The sequence below is a fragment of the Phaethon aethereus genome (genome assembly GCF_964289735.1).
Source record: "Phaethon aethereus genome assembly, chromosome: Z".
Classification (NCBI taxonomy): Eukaryota; Metazoa; Chordata; class Aves; order Phaethontiformes; family Phaethontidae; genus Phaethon; species Phaethon aethereus.
The window spans coordinates 7,697,505-7,713,458 of record NC_138577.1 but is presented as its reverse complement, the minus strand read 5'-3'; positions in this window follow the sequence as shown (position 1 = coordinate 7,713,458).

The window sequence follows — 15,954 nt, the reverse complement described above, 5'->3', positions numbered from 1 at the left end:
TCTAGAAGTGAGCGTGGGATGGGTATCCTGCTGTTGAAATAAAACCTTTGGAGAACCAGGAAAACAGAGAAGATGATTTCATAATGCCAGTGCATCGATTCAGTCAGCCTGGCTTGCCATCCTTTTATCCTGACACCTGTGTCTGGTAGCCCATCAACAAATGAAAGGTCAAAGCTACTAGGGTATCTCAATAATCTATGCACTATAAATCAATCATTCAATACTTAAAAGCACTTGTAAAGTAATTTCTTTTTCAATTTTCTTTGTTAGACACTTATTGAAGTTTTCCCCCGCCTTTTTTTTTTAATTTACTTACTGCTATTTCTAAAAGTGTTCATGCAAGTGAAAGACTGAACATCAGGCCAGGCCTAAGCATCCTTGTGTTTGGTAAAAAACAGCTTCTCTTAATTTGCAATTTGCCTTTTATGCAAAAAAAAAGCACAGTTAGAGGTGTGCTCATTTGTACAACACTTGTTACACTTCAAAAAGCAACAACTTTCTTTTTAATCTTTGTAAGTCTATTGGAACTTTTAATACAGTGGCTTAAAAGACCAACTTGCTCTCTCTTTCTTTCTGTTTTGTTTATATATAAACTGATATCAATCTTTCCATTTGTGGCAGAAAAAATATTGGAGATTTCTGATGTGTCTGGGTTTCATCTCTGTCACAAATACTCTGGTGGTAACCTTTTCAGCTTCGCTTCACCTGAGGTTAACCCATCCTTCAAATGAAATACTCTGAGCCTAATTTGGCTCTATGGGGAATTCAGAATGATTCACTTGACATCATCTTCTTTCTACCCTCAAACTAGAAAATAAAACCTGAAAGAAAGTCAAGTCTTAATAATATTGCTCACTGTCACCTATCCTGAATGAATCCCTTTCTTCCTAAAGCTTCTGATGATGGGTATTTGCAGCTCTATCAGAAAGGTAGTGATTCTGAGCGTTTTTGGAACAAAGGAGTGGTTCTGATTCAGGGCCCTACCCAACATGTCAGCATCAAAAAGAGACGTTGAGGAAGCAGGCTGAGCCCTCAGTCAGCACCACTGCCGTGGGCTGCCTCCTGCGTCCTGTCGTGGCTGCAAAAGTGAAGCCATCAATGCCCCCAGGCAGAAGGCGACCAGATTCCCTCCTCATCTTTCAAATGCTGACCAAAGAAGTCTCAGTTCACTTCTCAATTAATTCAAAACTTAGTTATTTGATGCTGTAAAGTGGCAAACACTGTTACTTTTCTCCCTTTTTTCATCCATCTCTCTTTTCAAATAGAAACTGTTGGAGAAGCAGAGACGAGCCCTTGCCATACAGAGGTCCTGTGCATGACATGGTGAACAGTGTCTAACTGCAAAAATAATAACAGTAAAACAGCTTTTCAAATGGGCAGGCTTGGTTTATGTCAATGGGATGTTTCAAGTTAATAAGTGCTGTTCTCACTGGGATGTGGTTGACAGAGTAGGCACTAAGTGAGCAATTAATAAAGCAGAATTTGGGTACGTACAACTAGTTTTCCCTACAGTTCCACAGCTGGAATATCACACTTCTCATTCCCTGTGTGCTTACATGAAATAAACCTGTGAACTAGGTGAGTTTAGACCTGAGGGCCGTCCCTAGGCTCATAACATTGTATGAAGCAAGTGCACTACAAAAAGTATACATAAAAGAGGAAAAAAAATATATATGTGATCTTATTTGCAATGGAATAATAGCAGGAAACATCAAGGTGAGTTTGGGATGTAGTGAGACCTCAGCTCAAGATTTTCGTGGCTTGCCACACATCCTTACCATTATCTTAACATGTTTAATTATTAATACCTCCATGGTGATGAATCGAAAGTGCTGCATTTGACTGGCACAGGATGGTAAGTGCTTTGAAAGTCATTATCCTAAACACAAAAAGATTTTGAATAATCCTTCAAAATGTCAAGGCACACATCACATCAGCAATTGTTAAATATTTCTTCTGAGGAAGAAGTTAATTTAAAGCACTTTTGATGTTTAATGCCACTCACGACAGCAGCTGAAAATTAACCCTCTGCATTTCCCTCCCCCAGATCTTAGCAGTCTCAGTATAATGTTCTAGGGTGGTAAGACATTTTCAATGCATCTTATTAAAAAGAAATCAAGGGCAGCTTTAGGAAGCTTGAAGGATGAAAAGCTCCACCAAACTTCTAAATCGATCCACGGGAAGCAAGGAACAGGGGATATTTTCTTGCAAATCTCTCTATAGAATGGGCCCATTAAAATTCTCCTTTTACTGCAGGAGATTGTCCTCCCTGCTAAGTGAATTTCGCTGAGGAAATATCAAGCTCCTGGGCAGAATGATGCCCTCTTCCTGTGAGAGGGGTAAAACTGTGTTTGGCAACTTTTGGAATACTTCCCCCCCTTGCTAGATGAGTGGGAATGGGGAGAAAGGGTGATGAGAGTCTAATATACATGTAGACATATGTATGCGTTGTTGCTAAAAGAAGCAAGCGCTTGAATTTTTATGATAAACAGCACCATGCCTGGGAAGTTGTGAGTAGACCATGAGTCCAAAAAATTTTTTTCAAAATAGCCTGTAAAGCTATGAACTACAAAATTTCCTTCCTTCCTGCAACACGTTGGCTGTTTCTTATTCCTCATTAAAACAGATGGAAGTTTTGCAGTCTTGGGAATGAGGTTATTCCTCAGGACAAGATGCAAAGGGATACTTGTCTGGGCATTGCTGAGGTTTTGCCTTATCTGGGGAAATCATCCCTTTTGAAAATCTGGTGCTAAATGTTGAGCAAGAAAATGTGAATCTGTGGGATTTCCAGGGATATAAAAGTAATCATTAACATGAGTACTTCTTGTCTGTGTTTTTATGCATCCATTTTTTAAAATACCTTCTTATTTTTCCTTCTGGTTATCTAATTTCTTCACACCAAGCCTTACCAATCCCCAAAATGTTTAAAACCACTGCCAAGAGCAGAATTTGAACACTGCCATGTTGTCTGCAACTTCTCCTAACCCTAACCTAAATATATCCTCTAAGGAGGTGATAAGACTCAGATATCTATTACAGTGGGGGATTGTTTTTAGTTACTCTTTGTGAGACACTGTAAGTAACAGTACAACAAGCAAATCAAACTTTTTAATTGTATGGATATATATGTATGAGAGAAGAAAAGAAAACCTATTAGCAGGAAAATGTTCTCTGTTTTCAGGAAATATCTGGTCCCTGAATGTTGAGAACAAGCCATCTGCTGAATCCAGACATAACTAATGGAGTGGGACGTTACGGAATCATGGTGAGATTTATTGTGACCCAAATGCTAGAACAATACTCAGAAATCTGAATGAGAATTTTGCAGGAATAAAATCTGACTGGAAGTCTTTTCTTCCTAGTGAAACTGCTAGTTCATCCTCAGTCTGGATGAATTCATAGAGTAGCCAGAACCTATTGACTAGAGCAAATCTCTGATAGCCACCCGTCCTGGTTTCAGCCAGGATGGAGTTAATTTTCTTCACAGAAGCTCGTGTGAGGCTGTTTTGGATTTGGGATGAGAAAATGTTGATAAGGTGCTGATGTTTTGGGTTGTTGCTCAGCAGTCAAGGACAGTCCAGCTTCTCGTGCTGGGCTGCCAGGAGAAGGCTGGGGGTGCACGGGGAGCTGGGGGGGGGACACAGCCAGGACAGCTGACCCAGGCTGGGCAAAGGGACATTCCATACCGTATGACGTCATGCTCGGTATATGAAGCTGGGGGACAAAGAAGAAGGAAGGAGTGGGGGGATGTTCGGAGTTATGGCGTCTGTCTTCCCAAGAAACCATTACGCATGATGGAGCCCGGCTTCCCTGGAGATGGCTGAACCCCCGCCTGCCCGTGGGGAGTGGGGAATGGATTCCTTGTTTTCCTTTGCTTGTGTGCGCAGCTTTTGCTTTACCTGTTAAACTGCCTTTATCTCAAACCATGAGTTTTCTTAATTTTACTCTTCCTGTTCTCTCCCCCTGGGGAGAGAGGGGACTGCGTGGGGCTGAGCTGCCGGCTGGGGCTAAACCACACCACCACCAAGAAGAGGAAAAAAACCCCAACAACCTAAACAAACTCTGTCTGGTCCTGCAGGCGTGCAGAAGCAGTGTTCTTTTCATTTCATTTATAGGAAATAGAAGTGCTTGACAGGGGTCTGTACATTGAGGGAGAATGTGGTGAAGAAACCTGGTGAGATAACTGAAGATCTGTGATGATCATCTCACCTGTTATATAGTGCCTCTTACAGCAGTGTGAAGCATGTGTTCTTTTTATATTAGGCACTCAACATTAGCCCTTCTTTTTAAAATTTGTGAGCAACTGAGAAACCAGCCACCAGTCAGCAAAACCAGGCAGGTCTCAGGTAGATCCTCTTGTTTAACAGCTCTGAAATCCCTGTTACGGAGAGAGTCAGGACATGCAAAATAAATCTGAATCTGCCTCCTGCTGTTCTCTGCTCTGGGCGTATCAGGCTTAATGAGCTGAGTGTAAGACTTGCACACCGTCCATCCCAGTCGGGCTGCAGTACCTGCATTGGCTGTATTTTCAGGATGGCACCAACATGCCTCTCGCTCTGGGACCTGACGTGCCGGCCCTGGCTGCTCTGTGGGCTAGCAGCAGCTGAGTAAGAGAGGGACGCCATCACAGTGTGGCAGAAAGGGAAAGGGCCCAAAGTTGGTGTGGGGACAGCCTGTGACGTGATGCAGCATGCCAATCCATCTCGCATTTTAGGATCTCATGGTCCATGTGAATGACCCTTGGGGCAGACCCACAGTTGTGAACCTCCAAGACTGCCCTGTCATAAGCATAGGTATATATATATATATACACACACATATATCTCTGAGTCTCCAGACTGGGTTTTCTATGCATAAAAGATGAGCAATATTTTTCCTGTCCTGATGACTCTCAGTTTAGGTGAAGGAAACAGTGAAACCAGACAGAACAGAAGTGAGGTCTCCAAGACAGAGAACAGTGTGCACCTTCAGCGACAAACTGTACTGAATTCTCCCTCGCAAAATGAAGTATGTTTGTTGTAGAAGCTAGGAAATGCAGAGGAAAAGCCAAAACTGACTGCTATATCATTACCAGAATAAACATTTTCAGTCAGCCATTAGTAGGCCTTTACCCCACCTGACAGGACATAAGAAGGGAAACATATCTCAACCTAGGAAAGTATTTAATAAGAAATTCTTTTAGGACTTTATAAAAACGTTGATGTAAAATAGATATAAAATTTTAAAATATGCAGTGCAAAGGAACAAAGACTTGTATCTATGGGAGTTCCACCAGTGTCGTCACTATTAATTTACTTAACTTCTTCTTTCAGAGATTAAAAAATATTGCCTGCACATGTTTAGAAGCCTGCAATGACCATTTAATTGATTTACTCAGGTCACAGAAGGAGTAAGTAACTAATTAAAAAAAAAAATCTACAGGATCAAAAATCTAAAGGATCCTAATTCTAGGCCTAATACTCCTAAATTCATCATACTATAATACTAGAAAGTAAATAACCTGACATTCTACAGAAAATGAAAGCATGAAACAGCATTTAAATTTTATGAATGAGAGCTCTTTGCAATGGCAAAGCATTAAGATCTTACAGAAGCAGTTTTGTGAGACACTTTATAATCAACGGAGGAAGAGAGTATGAAAAAAACCCCTGCATTGATGATATTGAATAGTGAAATCCTGCTCAGTTAGGGAAAATAGCAAAGCCTCAACTAAAAATTCTTAAACACAAATGAAATGTTTTCCAATTAAACTGCCAGTGATGAATCTAAGCCATACAGGAGAATATCCTGAATTTAGTTTTCAAATTCTGCAGACTACATCTTATTTTTTCCCCTCCTAGCCACTGCAAACTGAATAAGGTGCTCACACCATTGAGTAGAAGAATCTGATCTAGCTGTAAATGTGTGGCTAAAATGTCTCCCAGTAGAATCCTTTGTGCTATTTATTAATTTTATTTAGTTATGATGAAATACTCCAGAGGAGTCTTCTAATGTTAGTTGTATGGTGCATACAACAGCAATATTAAATACCTGAGTAACATTCTTCACGATAATGTGTGCTCTTTCTGCTTAGGAAAAACATATACCAGTTTGGTATTTGTTCAGTCTTTGGCCGTTCTGACAAGGATAACACTGAGTGCCGGGGATTATGGACATAAGGAATTGAATCTGGTTCTTCCGAGTGAAGCTATCGGTGTATTTCATAGATTTGTCCACTTAAAGGTCAGCAGAGGTCAATACAGCTATGTCAATGAAAACTGTATACGACACAAGCCATAGGTCTCAACCTTTCTCTTCTCGGTCACCTTCAATGACTTCATAGCCTGTTCTTGAAGTCACCGAGGACTTAAACCAGAAGACAGCACTAACTGGGCCATACCTGAATCAGCACAATACCTGCTTGGTAGGTAAATCCTCAGCAGTCTAAAGGAAGCATTAAGCAGAAATGGTTGTCCCTCGCATCCAGGCGTCCCGTGGAACTCCTGCAGCCTTGGTGCAATCCCACGGGTGCAAACAGGCGAATGGGAGAGAAGTGCGTGTGGCACAGTGCTGCTTCGCCAAGAAGATTCTCATCTCACCTCTCATTCACAAGGAGTCCGTAATACCCGGGGAAGCACATTGTAGACTTTGCTGCCTTTTATTCTGGAACCGTTTAGTGCATTTACGTTTTCTGTGAAACTCAATCAACTTTCCAGCTTTTCTTTTTGAACCTTTTCTTTTTCCCATTAGTCTGTTAATAATTGTTGCTTTCCTGGCATCCTTGTTCTGTTGGGTTATTATGCATTCCTCAGCATTGTGAAAAATGAAAAATGGAAAAAAATCACATGCTTTTCAGCTGACTTAACACTGCATAAAATGCTGAAATTATTAATTGAACATCTTGATTATAAATTAGGTGGAAATAATGTTGAAGAAGCAACCCCGAGTCATATAGGTTTATTATTAGGGCTACGCGTTGAATGATTTGAATTCCATTCTAGTAGTGGTAAATATAGTTATTATAGAAGCATGTGAGCTCATGGATTTTGGCTGAATGTCAGCTGAATCAAGCAGGATATTTCATCCATAATTTCAAATTGCATGTCCTAAAACAATGTCTGTGTTATCTCCTGCTTCCACCCTTGCAAGAATAACGTGGTTATGATCTTACATGAGATAAGGAAATTATTTCAGCCACTCCAGAATAACTAATTGCCAATAATACTGTTGTCAGCTGTCCCTGTGTGCAGCACCTTATCGTGCTGACTACCCTATTGTGTAGACTCAGAACACAAAGTTTGCAGTGCATTTTTATAATGACTGGAGAATTGCAGCTGCTATGGGAGATTTCATCTTTAATGCTAGTGATGTTAGATGACCTTAGTTTGTTTGGATTCCAGACTCATTAAGTGGGTGCAGTTTTTAGTCCCCTAGTGTATTTAGCAGGGCTAAGGTTTGATGATAAGAGTGACTCAGTTGGATACCACACAGTTTAATGATACCTCGTAAGTCATAATTTCTTATCCTCCTGATTTACCTTAGTGTTACAGATTGTACATGTGTTGGACTCTTATTTGTGCTTTAGTATATACAACACTGACCTTGGAGGAGTCCCAGGCTGGCTGAGCCATCTAGGCACTACCACAATAGATATGTTAAACGTCAGCTACAATTTCTGTCGTCGATCCAGATAGTCTTGGAGCTTAAGATCTGCTGTTTGACAAATGTGCCACCACACCACTGCTGTAGCATTGCAAGGGAACCCTATTCATCTCAACAAATAATGCAAAGGCAAAGGCAGATCTGATTTGAGGGAACTGAAAGGTCCATCTATGTTTATTTGGGGGCTCTAGGGGGTTAGGGGAAAGGTTCGTCTGAGAGGTTAAGAGCTTAGCTCGGTCCTGGATTGAAGTAAGCTCTTAAATCTGAACAGCTTTTTCCTGAGGCTGCAGAAATCTGATGAGACCTTCATTATTTCAAATTTCAGAATACCTTATTTCTCATTATTTTCTTTCTCTGCTTTTAACCTTAAGTTGTTTCTCCTCCTCAGATAAGAAAAAGACCCAGTGGCTGGTGGCAATCTTGGGCTGTAGCCTGGTGACCTGTTTTAATTTTCTGGCTGTTCTGGTTCATCTGTGCTTCCCAGACTTAGTCCTGTAAGTTGCTTGCTGGGAGCAAGTCACTAGGAGATGAAGGCTTCTTATACTGGTGAGGAATACTCTGCACCTCTAAGGATTACTTCTTGTATCCTACACTCTCCTTCTGGACACAGTGAGAGGGGGGAAGCCTGAGGAATGTAGGGCTGTACCATATTCTTCTGTGCAGAAATAACATATGGAGAGACTAGCCAAGAACATGTACACATAAAAGCATACAATTTCTACTGTTCCCACTCTTCCAAGCCCTTTGCGTATCTATATGAAGCAAGTAATAGCATAACTACCTAGAGATCTACACCCAGGTAAGGGAATAAGGGAATATTTTTCTCAGTTTCCTAAAAAAAATCCACAAAAAATCCCAAGCAAAAAATACAGCTGCACAAGGATACTTCCTTAGTTCCCATGTGACACAGTTTAGATAGCTGTGGAAACAAGTACAGAGGATACAAAGTTTGATCAAGAACCCTGAGTTTGATGAACAACCTGACAAGTCAGAAAAACTTAATGGATTTCTTCAGTAATTCCTGTATAATACTATCAAAGAAAGTTTTTACCACATGGCATGCAATACTGCTGACACAAATGAGACCAAAAGAATGTCAGTGCAGATTGCTTATGGAGATCTCACTCACATTGTTAAGTGAGGATGTCTGGAGCTGTACATTTAAGTCATTCTGTAGGGAGGACAGGCTCTTGTGTCCCATGTTGATCTTAGAAAATGAGATATTGGCTATGGGTGATTACTGGACAAACCATGAAAGAGCTCCAGATTACTTTGATCTGAGGCACTGTTCCGCAAACTTTAGGTGGAATTAGAAAATCAATGCACTTGACTGACAAGGGTGGCTTGGCTTGTTATTGCTTTACATCATGGGTGGTCAACCTAATGTTATCAGGTTACATGTGGCTTGAAACCTGCTCAAGTGTGGCTCATTTTCTTGGGCTACAACATCAGACATTAGAGGTGGCTGTGAAGTTTAGCTGTGCACCCTGAAGTTCTGGCTTTCAGGAAGGCTGTGCAAGAAGGTCTGCTGAAGCCAGAAGCAGCAGCAGACCAGCCTCACCCTCTCTGGAAATCTGGGACCCAAGGCAAGCTGTTGTCCTCACTGTCTACATGCCTGGAACTTCTCACCTTGGCTATCATAGGCATGTGAAATCTGTTCTGATGGTACAGGCATTTAACATCCGCTTCATGGTCTGGCTACGTTGTCCCAAAACGTTGCAATATTCTCCACTAGACTAAGAGAAGCCTGCAAAATGTGCTCAGTGTCAGCTTCTCGTTTTGTCTGAGTTTGCTTTTCCTAACGTATAGTTAAGTGTATCAGCTTTCCCTTATTGATCAAACTTTATTCTGGATTTACAAGCTTTTCAGGCGCTTGATTTACAGCTATTTCTTCTGTTCTCAGTGTTAGATCAATTGACAGTCTTGGGGTAAGAAAGAATTCTTCTAAAGTAGAAGTCACTGTTCAGTTATTTTTGTTGTGTTTGCTTTGTTTTACTAGTTAGTGTTAGGAGTTGTCAATTTTTAGGGAAAAAATGACAAGAGTGAGCTTGTAGATAAAGACATATATCTTGGAAATGCTCAAAATGGATGAAACGGGAAAATTAGAAATACTTTAATTATTCATTAAGAAATAGGAACTTTTAGCATAGAGTTGTCCAGAATGATTTGGCATGGTTGTCTGATCCTAAGCAAAACTATTGGTTTGGTGGTATCTAAAACCCAATGTTGAGGTGTTGAGGAATGAGGTTCATGCCACAAAGGAAAAAAATATGGCAGGACTCAATTAATAGTTCTCCCTTTCTCCCTGGCAACATTGATTCTACAAATTTATACCATTAATTTTTTACCCTGGTTCTGGAGTAGGAAAACACAAACAACTTTCCCCTGAATTTGCATCTGTACATGCTCTTACAATATATTGCTAAGGATGAATTACTGACCTAAGAATTTCCAAGTACTAAACATCTTCTGGTGGAATGCAAGAAGATTTTTTAACTTGTTACTCAGCTTTTTGAATATATGTCCTCTGTTGTAATATGAGAGTGTTTCAAAAATGTTTTAGAAAGTTAGAACTGTACTAAAGAATATCATGGCTCATCCATTGGGTTCCTCCATTAGTTTGTATTAGCTCCAAATACTCAAGAGAGAGATGAAAAAAGGACCAAAATTATCAGAAACAGTAAGTTCCAAGATGGACATCATAAAACAGAAGTGGATTAAATGTTTCTCCAATATTTAGGTGTTGGTTTTTGCCATGAACTGCCAGACTCTATTTCCTCAGTTGTTGTTATTATTTTTAATATTTAAGACCCCCAAAATGGCATAGTGATTGCCACTTCTTGTGCATTTTTGTGTTTAAAATCTTTATTAAAACATTCTGGGCTAGACCATCTACTAGGGTTTATCATCTGGCAATGGCTAGCATCAGGTATGTGTAGAAAGGGTATAAGAAATCAGGGCACGCAACAAGTATGCCAGTTTTTGGCAAGGTGTTTAAATACTTAAAATCATGGAATCATAGAATCATTGAGGCTGGAAAATCATCGAGATCAATCATTTACCTAGCACTGCCAAGTCCACCACTAAAGTATGTTCCCAAGCACCACATCTACATGGCTTTTAAATACCTCCAGGGATGGTGACTCAACTACTTCCTTGGATAGCATGTTCCAATGCTTGAGAACCCTTTCTGTGAAGAAATTTTTCCTAATATCCAATCTAAACATCCCCTGGCATAACTTGAGGCTGTTTCCTCCTGTCCCATTGCTTGTTACTGGGGAGAAGAGACTGACACCCACCTCACCACAACCCCCTTTTAGGTAGTTCTAAAGAGCAATAAGGTCTCCCGTCAGTCTCCTCTTCTCCAGACTAAACAACCCCAGTTCCCAGTTCCCAGTTCCCTCAGCTGCTTTTCATCAGACTTGTGCTCCAGACCCCTCACCAGCTTCGTTGCCCTTCTCTGGACACGTTCCAGCACCTCAACATCCTTCTTGTAGTGAGGGGCCCAAAACTGAACACAGGATTCAAGGTGCGGCCTCACCAGGGCCGAGTACAGGGGCACGATCACTTCCCTACTCCTGCTGGCCACACTATTGCTGATACAGGCCAGGATGCTGTTGGCCTTCTTGGCCACCTGGGCACACTGCCGGCTCATGTTCAGCTGGCTGCCAACCAGCACCCCCAGGTCCCTTTCCGCCGGGCAGCTCTCCAGCCACTCCTCCCCAAGCCTGTAGCGTTGCATGGGGTTGTTGTGGCCGAAGTGCAGGGTGCAGTACTTAGCCGTCTTGAATCTCATACAGTTGGCCTCTGCCCATCGATCCAGTCTGTCCAGATCCCTCTTAACTTAATGAGACATAGACTGCATTCACATTATCACATTTAAGATCAAAGGACCTCTCTTCCATATGAACATTCTTGTTAACTCTATTTAACCCTCAGTATCTTCTATTTTGTGACAGACAGTCCTGCACTTGATGTCATAAAAATCAAAAGTGGAAGTAGAATAATTTCTTCCTTTCTGAGATTCCTTTTGATACCAGGTAGAGCTGTGTATGTTCATCATCAAAATACTAAGAAAGAAGGAATCTGGGATCTAATAGAAAACCAAACCTTACATTATGAAATAGAACCAAGGAATCTTGAAGGATATAGTTTTAATGAGTTGGTTCTGATTAAACAGCACATACGAGAGTGTTGGAGAAACTCAAAAAGCCACAGCCAGCACTTCAGCTAATGAGGTGTCTGAACCAGTAAGTTAGATATGTTTTTAAACAAAGGAAAAAGGATCCAGGTTAAACACTATATCAAATAAAAAGCAAACATTAAGTATGGTATTCACTTCTCTAAATTTTGTCTACCTAAATGTGAGGCACACAGTTTAAGTTGAGCACCAAGCCACCTCCTGTAGCCAGCAGAGACAGGATATCACTTTCAGATGAATGACAAAATTCATGAACAACAAATTCATCAACAAAATCATATCTGAGATGGGGGGAGATCAAATATCCTCTTCCAGTTACTGTTTTTCTCTGTTGACTGCAGAGAATATCTGGACTTGCAGCTGGAATTTGATACTCAACTTTTAGACACATAAAATTAAGTGAGATGAGTCTTATCCTAAATATCTACTATCCCATCACTTTTCTTCATGGTTGAATTCATTGTTGTTAATGGTTGATTTCACTTTCGGCTCTTATACACTGGCAAATTGCTCTTGCTCTCTGCTTTTCTACATTTCAGGGGAATATTTATACTTAGTAAATAAAACATTGCCCAAATTACAAGAAAATCAGTTTTCTGCATATTTTTTTAAATGCTTACATAAAACTCACATAGTAAACTTAATCACTCAATTGTTGCCTGAATGTTAAAAGAGAAAAAAAGGAGGTGGGAGGGATTTTTCTTATAACTTGTTTAAAAAGTGTAAAATTGCTGAGCTCCTTTAGTCCTTATTCACAGATATAAACTAGAGTTTGCAAGGATTCTTTTTTCAGAGATTATTTCTGTCCTGAAAAAGCTGTCTGATTCCTGTAAACAACAGCCCAGATGATTAAATCAACATACAGTTTGGATTTTTGATTTATAGCAGTGAACTGTTTTGTGTAAATCAACCAATGATCCTCAAAGAAAGGTGCCCCGAGGCTTTAAGGCAACTGAGACTCTGCTCAGAAACTGACTTCAAGTGGAGCAACCTTGCTGAAATATCATCTCCCCAGTTTGAACAAGCTCTTCATTTTTAATTGAAAGTAGGAGCACTGGGCTAAAATATAAAAGGCTTCTCAGTTCTCTGCCAAAGCCCCATGACACCACACATCAACATCTTCTTTTTTTATTTATCAATGAGTTAACTTACAGTTTTCAGGAGAAATATATCTAGCTGGATTTACTCCATAGTGTTGTGGTGTAAAAAAACCCCTTGTAGCTACCTTTGTCAGTAGTTGAACTCATGCTGGGTAGTTCTTCACTGATGTTCAACTTCAGCACGCTGTTATGATGCAAGTGGACACAAGTAAGCAGTGGAGAGGATTACAGAGTAATTGAAAATGGGGGGAAAAAATAGATATATATGTAAAAATATCTTTTTTTATTTTTTTTCATTTTCCTTCTGGTGAAAGTTCATTCCTGCTTTCACTGGCACCAAAATATATTTTTTGTTGTTGTTCATGTTTTCTGTGAGAATTTATGCTGGGCAAATTATAACCGCAGCAACCGAACGTTAGTGAGAGGCAGAGACGCAAGCAATTTAATCACAGAAATAATTCAGAGTGGGGATATAACCTTGTGCATTTTCCATCCCACCAGCTTGAAGGTCATTACATCTCAATTAGGATGAACAAAACAAGAAACTCCGCTTTGTGAGAATGGCCATCTCACCAACTAACTTTCCATTAAGTATGTAAGACGGATGCTAGCAAATGTCACCAGTGAAGGCTTTCCCTGAGGAAGTACGACCAGAACAAATCAGGTCAAAAATAACAATCAGAAAACCACTAGATACCCCATGTTTTGGTAGATCAGCTTCATGTGCCCTGCTTTTGAAAATATCAGCTGGTAATGTACAGCTATGTTTCCATTTTGGGACCTTAAATACAGATCTGCAGAAATACATCCTTGGATACAGTTTACCTCAAAGCACCAGTCCTGCAAAGACTTTTTAAGATTACTTTTTCTGGGAAGCATGGAACTGTCATTCTGAGTGACAGTGAATGGTTCAAGTTCATACCACTAATGGCATTAACCTCATATATATGGTTCACGTGAACAAGACTTGAGCTCAAGCACTGAAATCCTCAGATGTTTTGTGTGGGTGTCCTGGTTTCAGCCAGGATGGAGTTAATTTTCTTCACAGAAGCTCGTGTGAGGCTGTTTTGGATTTGGGACGAGAAACTGTTGATAAGGTGCTGATGTTTTGGGTTGTTGCTCAGCAGTCAAGGACAGTCCAGCTTCTCGTGCTGGGCTGCCAGGAGAAGGCTGGGGGTGCACGGGGAGCTGGGGGGGGGACACAGCCAGGACAGCTGACCCAGGCTGGCCAAAGGGACATTCCCTACCATACAATGTCATGCTTGGTATATAAAGCTGGGATGAAGAAGAAGGAAGGGGTGGAGGGACGTTCAGAGTGATGGTGTCTGTCTTCCCAAGAAACCATTACGCGTGACGGAGCCCGGCTTCCCTGGAGATGGCTGAACCCCCGCCTGCCCATGGGGAGTGGGGAATGGATTCCTTGTTTTGCTTTGCTTGTGTGCGCGGCTTTTGCTTTACCTGTTAAACTGTCTTCATCTCAAACCATGAGTTTCCTCACTCTTACCCTTCCGATTCTCTCCCCCGTCCCACCGTGGGGGAGCAAGCGAGCGGCTGCGTGGGGCTGAGTTGCCAGCTGGGGCTAAGCCACAGCAGTGGGCAATCCTGTGTAAGTAAGGGACATTTTTCCTTAAAAAAGGAAAAAGTAAAATCTATTACCAACGATTATAAAAAACAAATTATAAATTATAACAAATTATAAAAAAATTTATAAATTTGCCCCTTCAAAAGCAGTTATCCATCACCTTATCAAAGAATTAGCAGAACCACAGATTTCAGTGGTTTCTTTCCACATGCCAAAAATTGCAGTGGATTCTGAAATCTGTTATAACAAAGTGAAAGGAAAAGAAACAGGCTTCCTCCTGAAGCTTTTCCAAACAGTAAGTGCATTTATTTATCAACCTGCAGTATCAGATATACCTGCTCCCGGTGGGCTCACTTAGCACCAGGAATTATTGGTGAACATAAAGCTTATTTAATCTATTATGGGTGAGAATTTTTATCAAGCTGCTTAATTAGAGTTCTCTCTCTCTCTCTCTCTCTCTCAAACAGCTTAATGAGTAGTTTCATCACTCCTGCCAAGATGAGTCAGGTGTTTTCAAGCAGATGAGTGTGATGTAAGTAAATATGCAACATGATACATCTTCATTGTATCTTCCATTCAGAAGTGGGGTCAAAAGCTTCATTAGTTCAATAATATTTCAAAGAACTGTTTAAAACATTTATTAAGGGCATAATATCACACATAGTCTTTTTTTAGCTATAGCCTTCTAAAAGTTAAATTAGATGTTTAATAAAAATTAGTCATCTAGGCTCCCTATAAAACTTTCAGATGGCTTTCTATGAAATAAATCCCATTTTTAGAGTCTCTTTCACCAGGGAACTACTGCCACATAGCATTATAATTGAAATTATTTGGTATCAAATGGGAGAGGGAAATGGGAATAGCATCTCAGTTGTTCCAAACAATGACCTCATTTGTTATATGGAAAATATTACTTTATGAAAATACATGAAGAAATAATAGGAATATGGTACAAGTAAACAAATAAGTCAGCAACTTTTAAAAAATTAGTCTCCTAATTTAAGAAATAGCAATAATCCTGAGACAGCTATCTGGTATGAAGAGTTTCCACCTCAATGATGGAAGTCTGAAAAATAATAGTAGCTGAACAGGATCTAATTTAATGGAAAGTGTCAAATAACTGTGCCTATTAATTGCTGAACAGTTTCTACCCTTGATACGGCCCAGACTTGCTGAAGTTTTTGTGGCTCTCTGTGGAACGTGCTCCTGCCAAGCGGGGCCAATGTCACGGCCACCACCCTGTATTGCACGGTAAAAATACAACTTTGCAGAGCAGGGCAGATTTCAAGGCTCTGGGAAGCTAAGTCAGTAAGATCTCACCCTGGTGCTGTGGCAACCTGCCTCAGGTGAGATTGTTGGAAATTTTCTCTACTGTGGAATTCAGGTTTTCTATACATTTTCTGTAGAGCATTTTGCTTGAAACCCTGGAA